This window comes from Peromyscus maniculatus, chromosome X (assembly GCF_049852395.1).
Source record: "Peromyscus maniculatus bairdii isolate BWxNUB_F1_BW_parent chromosome X, HU_Pman_BW_mat_3.1, whole genome shotgun sequence".
Lineage (NCBI taxonomy): Eukaryota > Metazoa > Chordata > Mammalia > Rodentia > Cricetidae > Peromyscus > Peromyscus maniculatus.
This window is the reverse complement of record NC_134875.1, coordinates 120,957,985-120,971,902: the sequence shown is the minus strand read 5'-3', so window position 1 is coordinate 120,971,902 and position 13,918 is coordinate 120,957,985. Positions and strand designations below refer to the sequence as shown.

At 37.4% G+C, this 13,918-nt stretch overlaps 1 protein-coding gene across 4 annotated transcripts in view; it reads right to left on the bottom strand.

The window, feature by feature from the left end:
* The window catches only part of Arhgap6 (Rho GTPase activating protein 6), a 479,616-nt gene that overhangs the window by 81,840 nt on the left and 383,858 nt on the right, over positions 1–13,918 (bottom strand). Inside the window, exon 1 of one of the 4 annotated variants that reach the window (XM_015987798.3) lies at positions 7,622–7,764. The exons of the other annotated variants lie outside the window; for them this stretch is intronic. The gene's annotated coding sequence lies outside the window, so the exon portion shown is untranslated. Of the gene's footprint in view, positions 1–7,621; positions 7,765–13,918 lie in introns of those variants that run through there. 4 annotated transcript variants of the gene reach the window in all.

Here is a 13,918-nt window from a genome sequence, read left to right as displayed (position 1 = left end):
AGTACAAATGCAAGATTTTCATTTTAGGAAATGTTTGCTTCATGGTCAGTTTTATCTGTGCATGTAGAACACAACACTTAGCACCAGATATTATTTCAACTCTGAACACATATATAATATATGCTTAAGGTATATTATATTACTCTGGTAATATAGTATCAGCAATTATGATGGTATAGTATTGGAGATGAACCTGTATCTTGGCGAGGTTGAGTAATTTTCCCCAAATCCTAAGGGCCAAGCTAAAAACATATGGCTTTAAAGTCGATGGCAAAATAGTAACTACTGTTTCTACTTACAGCACTTTCTTTCTTTTTTTTTAATCTTGAATATTCATAAAGGCATTTAAAAACCTTCTGCTGCTATGCTACAACCTAATATTTTTTCATTTTTCTTTATTAAGAAAATTTCTACTCACTCCACATACTATCCACAAACCCCCCTCCTTCCTCCCCCCCCCCCAGCCCTCTTGGGAAAGAGGGCTTACAGCACTTTCATGAGCCATTTTTAACAAAATACGAACAGATGGATGATCAGTAATCATTCAAGTTTATAGAAATATGATTTTAAAGTGCTATATATCAGTAAATTTAAGCATATCTTCCTACAACTGTAAGAGTACGTTTATGTGTATGCATACACACCTCTGTTGTCCACAGAGAGTGCTGGCTCCAAGTACATTGAAGACTGGGAGAATGTGATGACCCATGAAATACTACTTCCCACTCCTCTGAAACTCACCATCCCTTGCTTCTGAAGAGGCCATTCTACAAATGATAGATAACAGACACAGTGCCATGGATTCAAAGAGGCAGCATTCCCTCCACAATCAAGAGGGAATTTTGTTGGTAGTGGTCTTATATGAATTAACATCCAGTGGCTAGTAAGCACTCACATGTTCTTAGTAGGCTCTGGGAGGGTAATGTGGGAAGAGTAGGCTGCTGCTATACTTGGTCAACTGAAGAAAAGTCCAAGACTAGTACATTTTTTCCTTTGTTTTGTCTAATGGAGCAAGCTCAAGTTTAAGCACTAAGATCTGGAGACTCAGGTCTTGGCTGTGCCGCTAATTCACATCCCTGGAGACTAGTATTCAATACGTTATGTTGTCTGTGATTTGCATTCCCCAGATGAGAAATCTTAGATGAGTTTGTGACCTTAAATTTTTTTCACAATTGTTTATTGGGGTGTGTGTGTGTGTGTGTGTGTGTGTGTGTGTGTGTGTATGCGTGCAGGCACAGGCATGTCAATGAATATGTGTGGAGGTCAGAGGACAACTTAGGACAATCAATTTTTTCTTCCATTCTGGGATTCCTTATATTGAACTCATGTCCCCAAGATCAGTATTAAGTGCATTTGCCCTCTGAGCCATCTTGCTAGCCTATATTTGTGTCTTTTAGATATGAAGTTTGGATATCTAAGGAAACTAATTTTTATCTAAATGTCACAATGAAGCCACATACCCTTTTTTAAAAAAGTATTTGAAAATGTGACCTGTAGAGGACTCAATTACCTATTAGCTGGGATTGGCAACCCTTTTCTCTCAAGAGTCAGACAGTAAATATTTCATGTTTTGTAGGCCATCTTGATCCTGTCTCAACAACTTAACTGCCTCTGGGGCATTCAAGTAGCCATAGATAATTCATAAAAGAATGCATTGTGGCATAGTTCCATAAAACTTCATTTACAAAATCAGATATGCAGGCTGCATTTGGCTCGTGGCCTATATACGGTCTCTCAATCTCTGAACTATGGTTTAAAATGAAATTAACTGATTCCTACCATACTATTTTGTTTTTATTTACTCTATGCTCCTGGTAAATTCAAACAATATTCAGGAGTATGTGTTACATGGTAAGCACTGTAGTCAGCTTGAGTTTACTTAGATGGCTGCACAGCCTTTGTCTTCAAAGACTTAACTTTCATATAGGAAGAACACAGTCTAGAAAGTACATAGATTGTGGTGCTAGAAATAAACATCAAATCAAATGCAATGGGTGCTGAGAAGACAGAGCCGTACCATATGTCTGCAGATCAAAGAAGGATTTGTAGCTAAGGCACTGTTTTGATGGAGACTTGAAAGTTGACTAAGAGGGATACGGGTTTTCCCAGCAGAAACTCAAATTTGAAGTAAACACTGGGTGCCAAGGTAATGAATTTGAGGATACAAGCTTATTATAGACATCCATAAGGATGGAAATAGCAGTGGGTAAAAGGAGGCAGAAGACAGGACCTAAAAACTATCTGAAGCTTTTTGCGTAAGCAATGCAAAGTAGATTCATTTTTTTTTCTCAATAGGTAAAGGCCAGTGGAACATTGACTAAAAGAGGAACACAATCAGATCTTCAAAGGAAAGGAGGGTGGAAAGAAATTCCTTAAAGAAATCAAGGAGAGAACTAATCAAAGATGAAAAAATAAGAAATGCAGAGATGTTGGGCACCAGGGCATGGTGGTGCATACATGTGAGCTCAGTACTGGGGACATAGAGCCTAGAGGATCTTGAGATTGAAGACAGCTTGGGCTACGTAGAAACTATCCCTGAAAGCCAAAAACACACACACAGGGGGGAGGATGAGGGAGAGAGAGAGAGAGAGAGAGAGAGAGAGAGAGAGACAGAGACAGAGACAGAGACAGAGACAGAGACAGAGACAGAGAGAGACAAACTAAGCATTTTGATTCATACTTGAAAAGATATTTTAATGAGCCAAACAGAATTGTTAGTATACAAGTATAAAAAATGTGATCACATGTGATCCAGGAAAGACATAATCTACTCATCAAATTCATGTAAAAGGTAAGACATAAACACAGAAGTCAGTGATAGCAGAAAATTACAAAATCATTCACAGAAAGAGCACCAAAGCCCACCAGCACAGCCTAGAGTGTGTTCTGGAGGCGTCTCAATTCTCAAATGCGTGTTCCAGGTCAGCATTTTTTCTTAGTGACCGTTTAGCTCATAAATTAATGATTCATTCATTGTTGGGCTCTTGGAACCCATTTTTAACCCTCTCCCTCCACTGAACCCAGTGTTTTGATTAATCATCATATCATACTTTGAAAGGATTGATAACATCTTCTGTCTTCTATTAGTTGCCTTTTGCCAATGACAGGAGACATTTTGGTCATTCCAACTGAAAGGGAGGGAGATTATCGTGTGTGTGTGTGTGTGTGTGTGTGTGTGTGTGTGTGTGTGTGTGTGTGTGATACCTGGGGGAATAAGCCAGAGACATTACAAATTTTATAATGCATGAAATATTTTGCTACATTAAATGTCTATCTGATTCAAAATACTAATAGTTCAGAGGGTGAGCAACCGTGACTGAATATACAGAAAATACACTTAAAATCATGGTGTCAGGAAATCTTAACAATCACTGATATATTTTGTTTATCCTCAGAGACATGAACTATATTTTATGCATATTATGTAGGGTTCTGTATATTATGCACATAAACAAAACTGTAGTACCTATTTTTGAACCAGCCTTAAGAAATGCAAATGCCACTAACCAATTTATAAAAAGCAAACAAAATTCTCAATGAAATATAATTTTGATTAACTGAAGAACAACTCACCAACAGTATTAACTAAGGAGATACTTTCTCATCAGAAGTGTATGTATCCACATTTAGGCAAAAGAATCAAAAAGCAAACTCAAAACCCAATATCTATGTTTTATTCAGAAAGTTCATTCTTTTGAGCTGATCTGTGTGTCTTTACAAACAGACTTGATTTTTCCATGAAATAAAATTGATTGAAATAATTTTGGTTTGAGCCTACACCACACTGTTTTGTTTTGTGTTTGGGGCTGGACTCTAATTGGAGTATCTCTTTAACCACACAAGAATAAACTGCCCTGACCAAGAGGGCCGGCAAAGGATTGATGTAGGCCTGCTCAAAATATTTTCTATGGATCCAGTACATTAGAATCACAGTCAGAGATTATCACTATCAAACACACAAGTTCTTCAGCTTTAAAGCAGACTTCAAAATTTAAGTTACCAAGCCTCAGGGCTAACTATATGTGAACTTTTTGACAAGATTCTGATCTTCGAGCCTCAGCTTTCTCAATAGTATTGAGGAATGAGGAAGAATTAACTCTCAGGCATGTGTGGATCACACAAGACAATGCAAATGAATTTCTTGTGGAGGGCTTATTAGCTCCTGACAGGCTGTGAATAACTGGTAATTTAAGTTATAATTAATATTAATCATCATTCTAAATTTGCATCTTCATCTGAAGCCTGGCAATTTTAGTGATATGAAAAACTCTTACAGAAACATATACTGAATTTCTGAATAAATAGTTCCACTATTTGTTGGAGTGGATTTCTTTTTTCTAGGTGCCAGTTGGATTATGGTTTCTTGAAGGCAAATGCACAAAATAAACTAGGAACTAAAGAATGGTCTGTCATTTAGATCATATATGTCACAAGTAAATCTTTTCCGATTGTTTCCTAAGGTAGCCAGCATTGTGTAATAATAATTAGTAAAGGCACTCTTCCCACATAATCAAAGTGCACCACTGAAGCATAGCATAAACTGAATACCAAGCCCCACAATCAAACACTTCTGAAAAGGTCTGCCTTGATCTTTATAACTCCAAAATAAACACGTCGCAATGACAGGAAACTTCCTTCTTTGTGAACACCTTGGGAAAGATGAGAGAGTTTGTATGGTTGTTACACCCCTGGCTGGACTCCCTGAAGAGACTGCTCTTTTATGCACTCAACAGGAAACCATTTTTCAATTGTCCTCTCTTGACTCTTTAGTTACTCCACAACACACTTTTCTTTATGGGGATTTAATACCTCTACTATACCACATACTTTTAAAAATGCATTGAATCTGGACTTTTTTAATTAAAAATTCTATTTTATTTTGATTAGGGATTTTAGAAAATTAGAAACAATTTATAAGAACAGTAGTCTACTTTGAACTTTTGCCTTCATATATTACTGTTACTTCAGAAGTGTCCAAGTCTAAACATGCAAAAGCTTATCTTGCTGGTTCAGCAAGCACTTGATGGAGGAATTCTATAGGCCAGGAACTCTTCAAGGTACTTAAGACTCATTAGTGAACAAAATAAAAAGCAGATAAACACACACAATGACTGAGTAACTCACAGGAAGTTACAAGATGATAAGCACTAGAGAAGCAGGTAGGGCAGGGCAGAGGAAGTAGGATTAATGTGTGAGCTTTCTGAACATCTTGACTGGGAACAATATTTGAGTAGGCCCTTATGTAAATGATGAAATGAATCAGGCACAATTCAGGAGCCAAGCATTCCATTGGTTGTCATGGAGTAGTTGCTAAAAGCAATACCTTCCTAGATTTGGACCCCAGTTCCACTGTTTACCAGCCATGTGGGTTCTTAGCAAGCTACTTACATGTCCTGTCCTTCACTTTCCTCATCTGTAAAATGGGAATGATAAGTATTTTGATTATAATAAGTTGACTAGCCAGGAATCAATAGTCCACACATAGCAAACTGCTGCCCACGAGTCAAATCTTGAAGTTTTAGTGGAGCACAGCTACACTCCCTCACTCAGGTACAGCCTATGGCAGTTGGTCCACGCTTCAGTGCTAGAGCTAAATAGCTTGTAACAGAGACTGCCAGGCCCACAGAGCTGAACAATTTTATTATCGAGCCCGTCCAGAAAACATTTGCTGACCACTTCACCAATTTCAAAGTATTAAGGCACATTTATGTTTAGAATTAGCCTTTTGGGGCAACATTTTCTACCTCCAAGATTGTACTTCTTTGGAAGAGATCCCAAACAGTCCACAAAGAAATCATACAAGATGGCAATAATTGAGATGCTGGACACATATAAATGGTAGGTGAAATACAAGTGGTTTTCTAAAGCCATCAGCTGGTGGGAAAAGGCACTTGTTGCCAAGCCTGAAGACATGAGCTCAATCATTCTGAAGCCCACATGGTATAAGGAGAGAACCAACTCCAGCTGCATGTCCTTGAACCTCCACAGGCATGCTATGCCATGTACAAGAGCACATGTGTGCACACATCTATAAATAAATATGTGAATGAAGTTAAAAGAAATGGTTATGTGAAAATGGCTTGTTTATGTGTGTATTTTATTGATAAACCCAAAAGAAAGAAATGAGCATTGTCAAACCTGGAACTGTGCTAACACCATCTGGGAAAATAAATGTCATGTACATATTTTCTTGTAGGGAAAGCCTTGCTAATGGTTAACCCAGAGGAGACAAATCCACATATTCGATGTCCTTAAGCAAAAAGATGTCAGACTGAAAGGCCATTTTCACTTCTGAATCTCTCCACTTGAGTCGTGAACTTTTCTAGTACCGATAAATTCAATTCTTAGCTTTAAAAGCTTTGCTCAAATCATGGAGGCAAAATAGCCTGCATGGAGCACAGGCTGTAGAAGGTAGAAATAACCTGCATGGATTAGAAATGTCTCAACAACAAGGCTAACCTTCAACAGTTCTTGCCTTTCCACAATTTAATCAGTTAGAACAATTGACCTTTAGCAATGGATTAGTCCCTGAAAGTTCTGCTCACAGTAGAAATGGTTGATTGGCTACTAAGATCTTTATTTACATTATTTCATGTAATGTCCCTTGGTGGACAATGACACCCTTATTATCTTTGTATTTGCAGATGGAGAAACTGAGGCACAAACATTATGCAACTTGTCCAGATAATAAAATGAATAAATATCAGAGTTGGGATTTGAAGCCAGACTTCAGGCTGTAGAATTTTGTCTGATAACCACTACTATATATGCATGCCATCATCTCTCAAGAGAAACCAGCCCAAACCTGTAACCTTAAAAATAAGTAAAGCAACAGCTAATAGTAAAGTTAGTCTTACAAAGGCAAAGTAGGACCCTGAACATGAGAGTTAAGTTGTCCTTCTTTCTATCACCAAGCCATGTCAACGTTACATTCTTTTGTTTGTTTTGTTTTCAAGACAGGGTTTCTCTATGTAGCCCTGACTATCCTGGAATTCCCTATGTAGACCAGGCTGGCCTTGAACTCACCAAGATCCACCTACCTCTGCCTCTGAGTGCTGGGATTAAAGGCATGCACTACAACTGGCTGGCTAGATTCATTATAGTTAGCAAAACCAGACAATGTTTACAGTGTTTGCAAATCCAGTACCTTAAGATCTTTCCTTTGGTAAAGTAACATGCTGATTTAGCATTAGCCTTATCTCCAGTATAAGTTGTTCTCCAAAGCCTGTATCTGTCCCTGCCACCACAGGTAACATGTTGCAGCACATGCAAGAAGTTGAAAGAGGAAGGTAAAACCTTTGGCTGGGAGACCTCCAAGCAACCGGTGCCGGAGTCTTGCAGCAATCACACTAATGATGCTGCTCCCGTTAATTGCAGAGCACTCCTTCCTGCTGCAGTTCGCATATTTCCCGCTGCTTCAGCATCATCAATCAGTCTGGAAATGAGCTATGCTCATAAATCTCTATCGGCGCAAAGCAGTTTTTAGCAGCCACACATCTCACATGCTGATCACCCATTTTTCTTCCCAAATCACACGCTAGGAATGACAGAATCACATATCTTATCATAATCATCTTCTGCAAAATAAATAGGAGTATAGAAATATAGATTTGGTGCTTACCCATGAATTCTATTCTCGGCGTTCTTGCTGTCCTCTCTAATGTAACAGAACTTAGCTTGGACTAGGAACTTGACTCTGCTTTTTTTTTTTTTTTTTTGGTGAAAAATGAATCTTGTGACAGAAGATCTTATCAAGTGTGAGAGAAATCGTCCAGCTGGCCCTGCTATGACTTCGGGATACTTTTTTGTTACCAGATATATCCACTACCCAGTGAATCTTGGAAGAAAAAAAAAGCAATCTTTTCACCAGATCAGTGAGAAGTTCCAGTCCCTTTTGAACACAGATAGGCTGTGTCACTGAGTGAGTAAGTGAGATTAAGAAAAAAGTAAGGAGGAAGGGAGGGAGGTTAGGAGGGAGGAAGGAAGAGAGAGAGAAAGAGAGAGTGTGTGTATACACGCTGGGGAGGAAGTGGGAGGGCAGGACAAAAAGAGAAATTGAAACTGGATTTCTCTACTTCGTATTTGAATAAGACTATTTTGAAAAAATACACTGGAATTAAGAGAGGGCTCCATTTAAAAAATCCCCTGACCATAGGGATCTACAAATGGTAATTGAATTGTAACTGCAAAGTGTCCTTATTAGGAATCCATCAAAGAATGTTGGATGCCTCTGGGAAACCCTCATGAGCACAATGCAGCCCATAGGATACTTTCTCAGCTTAGAAAAATTTCTCAGTTGTCAAACTGTACTTTAAAACCCTGATTTTTTTCCCCACAAACATTAAAAACCAGAACAGATTTATTCTCCTTTATAATGAAGCATAACACATACTTCCTTGTTTTATTCTTTGTGGAAACAAAGCTCCTTGAGAAGTTGTTCATTTTCAGAGCAGAAGAGGTAGAGGTCCAAGTGAATGTACCCACTTGACTATGTTTAAGAGGGTATGGGAGCAGGTAGAGGTGAAGTGTGAAAGTCATGGAGGGCAGAGAGAAAATAAAAGACTAAAACATATTTTTTGCACATATACATATAACAACTATCAATTTTAAAAGAGGCCATAAATTTAAAAGAGAACATGCAAAGGTATATGGGAGTGTTTGGGAAGGGAAGGGAAGGGAAAAATGATATATTATAATCTCAAAAAGAAAATAAAAAATTCCTTGTCACTCATTATCTTCATCTCTATGAATTCTACATGGCACCAAACCAAACACAATTCAAAAATGCATCTTTGTTTCCCTGTTGATATGAAGTTATAATTCTCTCATGGTTTCAAGTGAATTTTAACAAAATAATTGCTGTTGTTGTATTGGACTGAGCAATGATTTTATGGAAGATCTTACTGATTCAAATGCAGGGATTCAGTGTGATTTTACTGGAATTCTGTGGCATTCATCATGGAAGGCACACATAGTCTATGTTGGTGTTATTTATTTAGCATGGGGAGAGAATTGATAAAAACAATAAAATGTCACATGGTGTTCTTTACTAAAATGATTAAAGTTGAGAGAAAACCAGAGTAAAAGCTACCTGTTCCTGCACATACAGCCACCTCCATCAACCTCAATCCTCCCATGTTGAAAGTGTTTATAATTCTGACAGATGACCAATATGGTTCAAACAATGCTAGATAATCATCCATAGATGTTAGATGTATATTTAAAGTTATTTGATATTATTACTGCACATGAAAATAATAAATCTGCAATTTCATTTTTCATCATTACTTACTTTATGAATACATGACAACATTTAATGTAGATTGTGTCATGCACTGTCCTAAGCATTTTATGGGTACTGAGTCATTTACTTGTGAAAAAAAATCTAAGAAGTTAGTGACACCTTTATTTCCCCACCACAGACATAAAAAGAATCTCTGAGACATTAAGTAATTTGCCCAAAGATTCACAACTCTTGAGTGATGCAGCTGTGATCCTAATCCCTATGGAGCTTACAAATTAATCAGAAGACAAAGTTCCTGTCCATAATGATCACCAGTAGAAGCTGTTTTGTAAGTGTTCAGTAAGAAATAGTGATTAAGATCCAGCACTTAAGGCCAGAGTGGTCTTTTAATTTATTATTATTATTATTATTATTATAGATTCACTTTTATTTTATATGTATGAATATTTGCATTAATGTATTTGTGTGCCCCACATACATGCGGTGCCCATAGAAGCTAGAAGGGGGCATATGACCTTCTGGAGCTGCAGTTATAGGCAGTTGTAAAGGCCATGTGGGTGCTGGAAACTAAACCTAGATCATCTGCAAGAGTAGAAAGTGTTCTTAACCACTGAGCCATCTCCTCAGGTCCCATTATTTATCATCATCACCATCATTATCATTGTCATCATCATCATTATGAAACAGAGTCTCACTGTGTAGCCATGGTTGCCCTTGATGTCACTATATAGACCAGACTGGCTTCAAACTCATAGACATCTACCTGCTCCTGCCTCCAAAGTGCTGGTGTTACTCACCACACCACTATGCCTGTCCAATAGTGAAATCAGAAAAAAGAGGTTTATTCAGTGTGGGATAAAGTTACCAAACTGCATCCTCCAGCCAAGTCCATGTTCATAGCCCTAACAAGAAGTTATTTTTAAATATGTATATTGTCATGTCAGTGAATATGTCATGAGAAAGTGACTACTTCTTTAAGTGAATAATCTCAATATCAAGAAATAATGTGTTGTGAAATGAAAGTTTATGGGTAGAACCAAATCAAGCTTTCAAAGGAAATACAGAAATGGTGGGAAAGCTGGGTACTTGGCATTCTTTAGAAAATATGTTTAAGCCAGAAAAACAAAAAGTGAAGATAAGGAGTCCTTTTTAAGATTTAAATATCAGCCCTTTGAGTAGAACCAGTAAAAGGCCCCAAATCCTCCAAACAGCCTTGTAACTAAAAATCAGAAAACAAGTAAAAGCTTTGATTTGTGGGTATTTTGCTAATCAGAAAAAAATGCTGAGAACACAACAGTCTTCTTCCACTTAGTCTTTCATTGTGAATGGTGTCAAGTAATTATTTATAGCCTTGGAGTCCATGCATTAGCATTCACACTACCTTCTAGGCTTTGCTTCTGTTTATACAATTGGTGATATTTTATACATTTATGACAAAATATTATAGAAACACTTTCTCAAGCTTTTTGAGTGAGTATGTTTCTGATTATATCAGTCTTTGGCTTCAACTAAGTTCTTTATCGTGATAGCCAATACAATGTATGTTGACTTAAATAGAATAAAAAAAAAACAAACCCAAATAGTCACTGCATAATAGTGAGTAACCATTATGATAGTAGAAATTAACTGAGCATAAATATGTGCTAGCAATTTATGTGTATCACACATTCCCTTACTTACACAATTTCACTGGAGAGAAGAGGTGATGGAAATTCAGATACAAAGTCTACAATGAGAAAAGGCCTGGCTGCTCACAAAAATCTGTAGCCTATAATCCATGGGCATTCCATTCGACTTCACTTTCCAGGCTTGCTTGTGGTTAATGGTTAGGCATATAAGTGGGCTATAGCAGTGGAATGTTGGAGAAAGTGGCCTGTGGCTTTATTTTTAGTCCTGGTTCATAAAAACCTGGGCAATCCTCTATGGCATGTGCGGAACTCCCAGGTATGGGCCACACCTCACAGTAAGCATGCTTGTTATACCTCTTTGCCCTTCAGTCCTTGTTTGCCTTGAGGTTTTAACTACCTAGATATGGTAGAAGGTGGTTCTGTGACAAGTCTGAGCCTAAGACATAAGAATTCCCAACAACTACCTCTCCTTTCTTAGGTCCCTTAAGTCTCCATAACATAAATCTAATTTCTGTGTTGGAGAGATTATCGAAAGAGCCATGAGGAGACCACATGGAAAACAGCAAAGCCTTGCTTGTCCCAGTGTCTCAACTAAACCCAACCTTAACTAATCTCTGAAATGAATGAAGTCTTTTAAGTGAACACTGTCAAGTTCAGAAGGACTATCTACTTGAAGTCATGTTACAGAACCAATGGTGGCTGCTTTAATCCACTAAGGTTTAGAGTGGTTTATTTGTTGCACATTCCTATGTAACCAAATCAGAAATTTCTTGTGTTGAAAATGGTAGAGCCCATCTTTGTCTTTAGATCTTTTCATCCCACTAATCATGGTTACTTTTAGAACTGAAATGAGGAATAAACTTTCATTGGGAGATCTATATATGTGCCTGATGGATCTACTATTATCCATGCTGTCCTATGTCCTCATAAATAACAGGTTTCACCAACCTGAATCGCAGCACCCCCTCACCATATATCTTCCCATGGGACTATAATGTAGCTCGTTCCTTCTCTTTTCATATTTCCTTGGAAAGAGAGGTAGGTGATCAAGCAGATAGTGAACTTTCTGTATTGCTTTACAGAGCATGTGGGGAATTTTTCAATGATAGAGCAGATAAATGTATGTTGGCATCCTTCAAGGTTTAAGCAACATAAATTCAATTATTAGAAATACATAATGCTTTTATTTTTTCAGAACTGTAACTGAATCCCAAAATGGTATGGTGAAATTTATTTAGATTACAACCATTACTGCTAGATCTTTTCTTGGTCTGCTTAACCTCCATTGGCGGGGAGCATTCAGCTGCCACTTAGTTTAAGACTATACCTAAAACTATAAATTGTGAAGGATATTTCCATTTATCTATTCCTTTAAAGAGCTCAGTGAAAATGTGGCATCTTTTCGGTTAATTCTTGGGATTGCTGAGAATGTCCAGAGGCTTTGTGACCAGCCAGAGAGCCGGAAGATTCTGCTTTCTCTCACTGCTGACACTTGCTTCTTGAATTGTACCTGCTTGTCTTCTCATTCCAGGCATCCTGACTTTGATCCTATTTCTAGTATCCTCCTGTGGCTCTTGTGACTTATCTATAGGAAGAGTAATTGTTAGCTGTTTCAGATATAAAATATGCCATTAAAGTAAACCAATAGGTAGCTAGAACATGAATCTCAAAGTCAAAGACACAAGAAAGCAACCCTAACATTTACTGAATGTTTACCACCTCCTTGAATAGTTTTGACTGGTGGCAATGATCAAGCAGGCAAACCAAGGGGGCGATTTCTTCATAAGAGGGCTTTTTTTCCCAAGTAATTTTTGGATCTTAGAAAATCAGAGTGGCTTGTTACATTGCTTTATTTGAAAAAAAAATTTTTTTTCAAATGAGAAATTTTTTTCAAAGAGAAAAATAATTGAGTTATTTTTAGTTCAAGGTTAATAGTTAACTTATTAAATCCTTCTTGGCAGAGCAAACGAACAAGTAAGCACTAGAAGTGAAAATGTAATGTAGCTACCTTTCTAAACTTTAGAGAAGTCTAGCTTTTTCACAAACTCCACTTGCTTATATTATGTGAATGGGTACTTTGTCTGCATGTATGTCTGTGCACCATGTGTGTGCCTTGTGCCCACAGAGGCCGGAAGAGAACATTAGATCCCCTAGAACAGGAGTGACAGGTGTTTGTGAGCCATCATGTGGGTGCTAGGAAAGGAACACAGGCCCTTTTGATACTCTTAACCACTGAGCCATCTCTTTAGCCCCAAAGTCTAGCTTTAAGAATGCTTTCAAAAGAAACCCCTGAAGCAAAATTAGTTGAGCCAAAAATAGTGACACATTTTCAGAAGGAATAAGAAATGCACATTTTGTTTTATGTACCTGAGAGGGCATACCTAAATAAGGTCATTGCCTCCTGGTTCTCACAGAGAAACTTTCATGTGATACCATTTGTTCTGATAAGTTATAGAGAATGACATTTTTTTCTATAGGTACTGTTTCTGACCCTTACTTCCATAACAAACACTTTTTGGATTCTACAAGTTTCTTGGGAGGCTGCTGCTCAATGAAAGGACACTCATTATGAGTATGATGCCATGTGAACTTTCTACAGGGAAGGGCATTTATTATTCCAATATGGACAGCTTCATTTCTCACTGAACAGCGAATCAGTTTGGAAAAAGACTAAGAAATGCAAAGATGCTGAAATTATGTTACTTTAAACTGAAGAAATCAATCACAAAGCAGATATTTACAAATCAGCATGCAATTAAACAGGCCCTAAGAATAGATCAATTATCATATCTGGAAACAAAACTTTACCCTTAAAATTTTTAAGTGAAACAAAATAGGCTAAAGCCAAAAAAAAAAAAAAAAAAAAAAACCAAAAAACAGCCACCGAAGTGGATTCTTTCCAACCCTTTGTATTTAAGTGCAACATTTGATCACACTTTGCTTTGTCAAAAGCCTCCTCCTATAATATAGAGTGAACAACTTCTCCAAATTTACATAAGATTTAATGAACTCACTCCATCAACAAGTTAATTACAAGTATCACCAG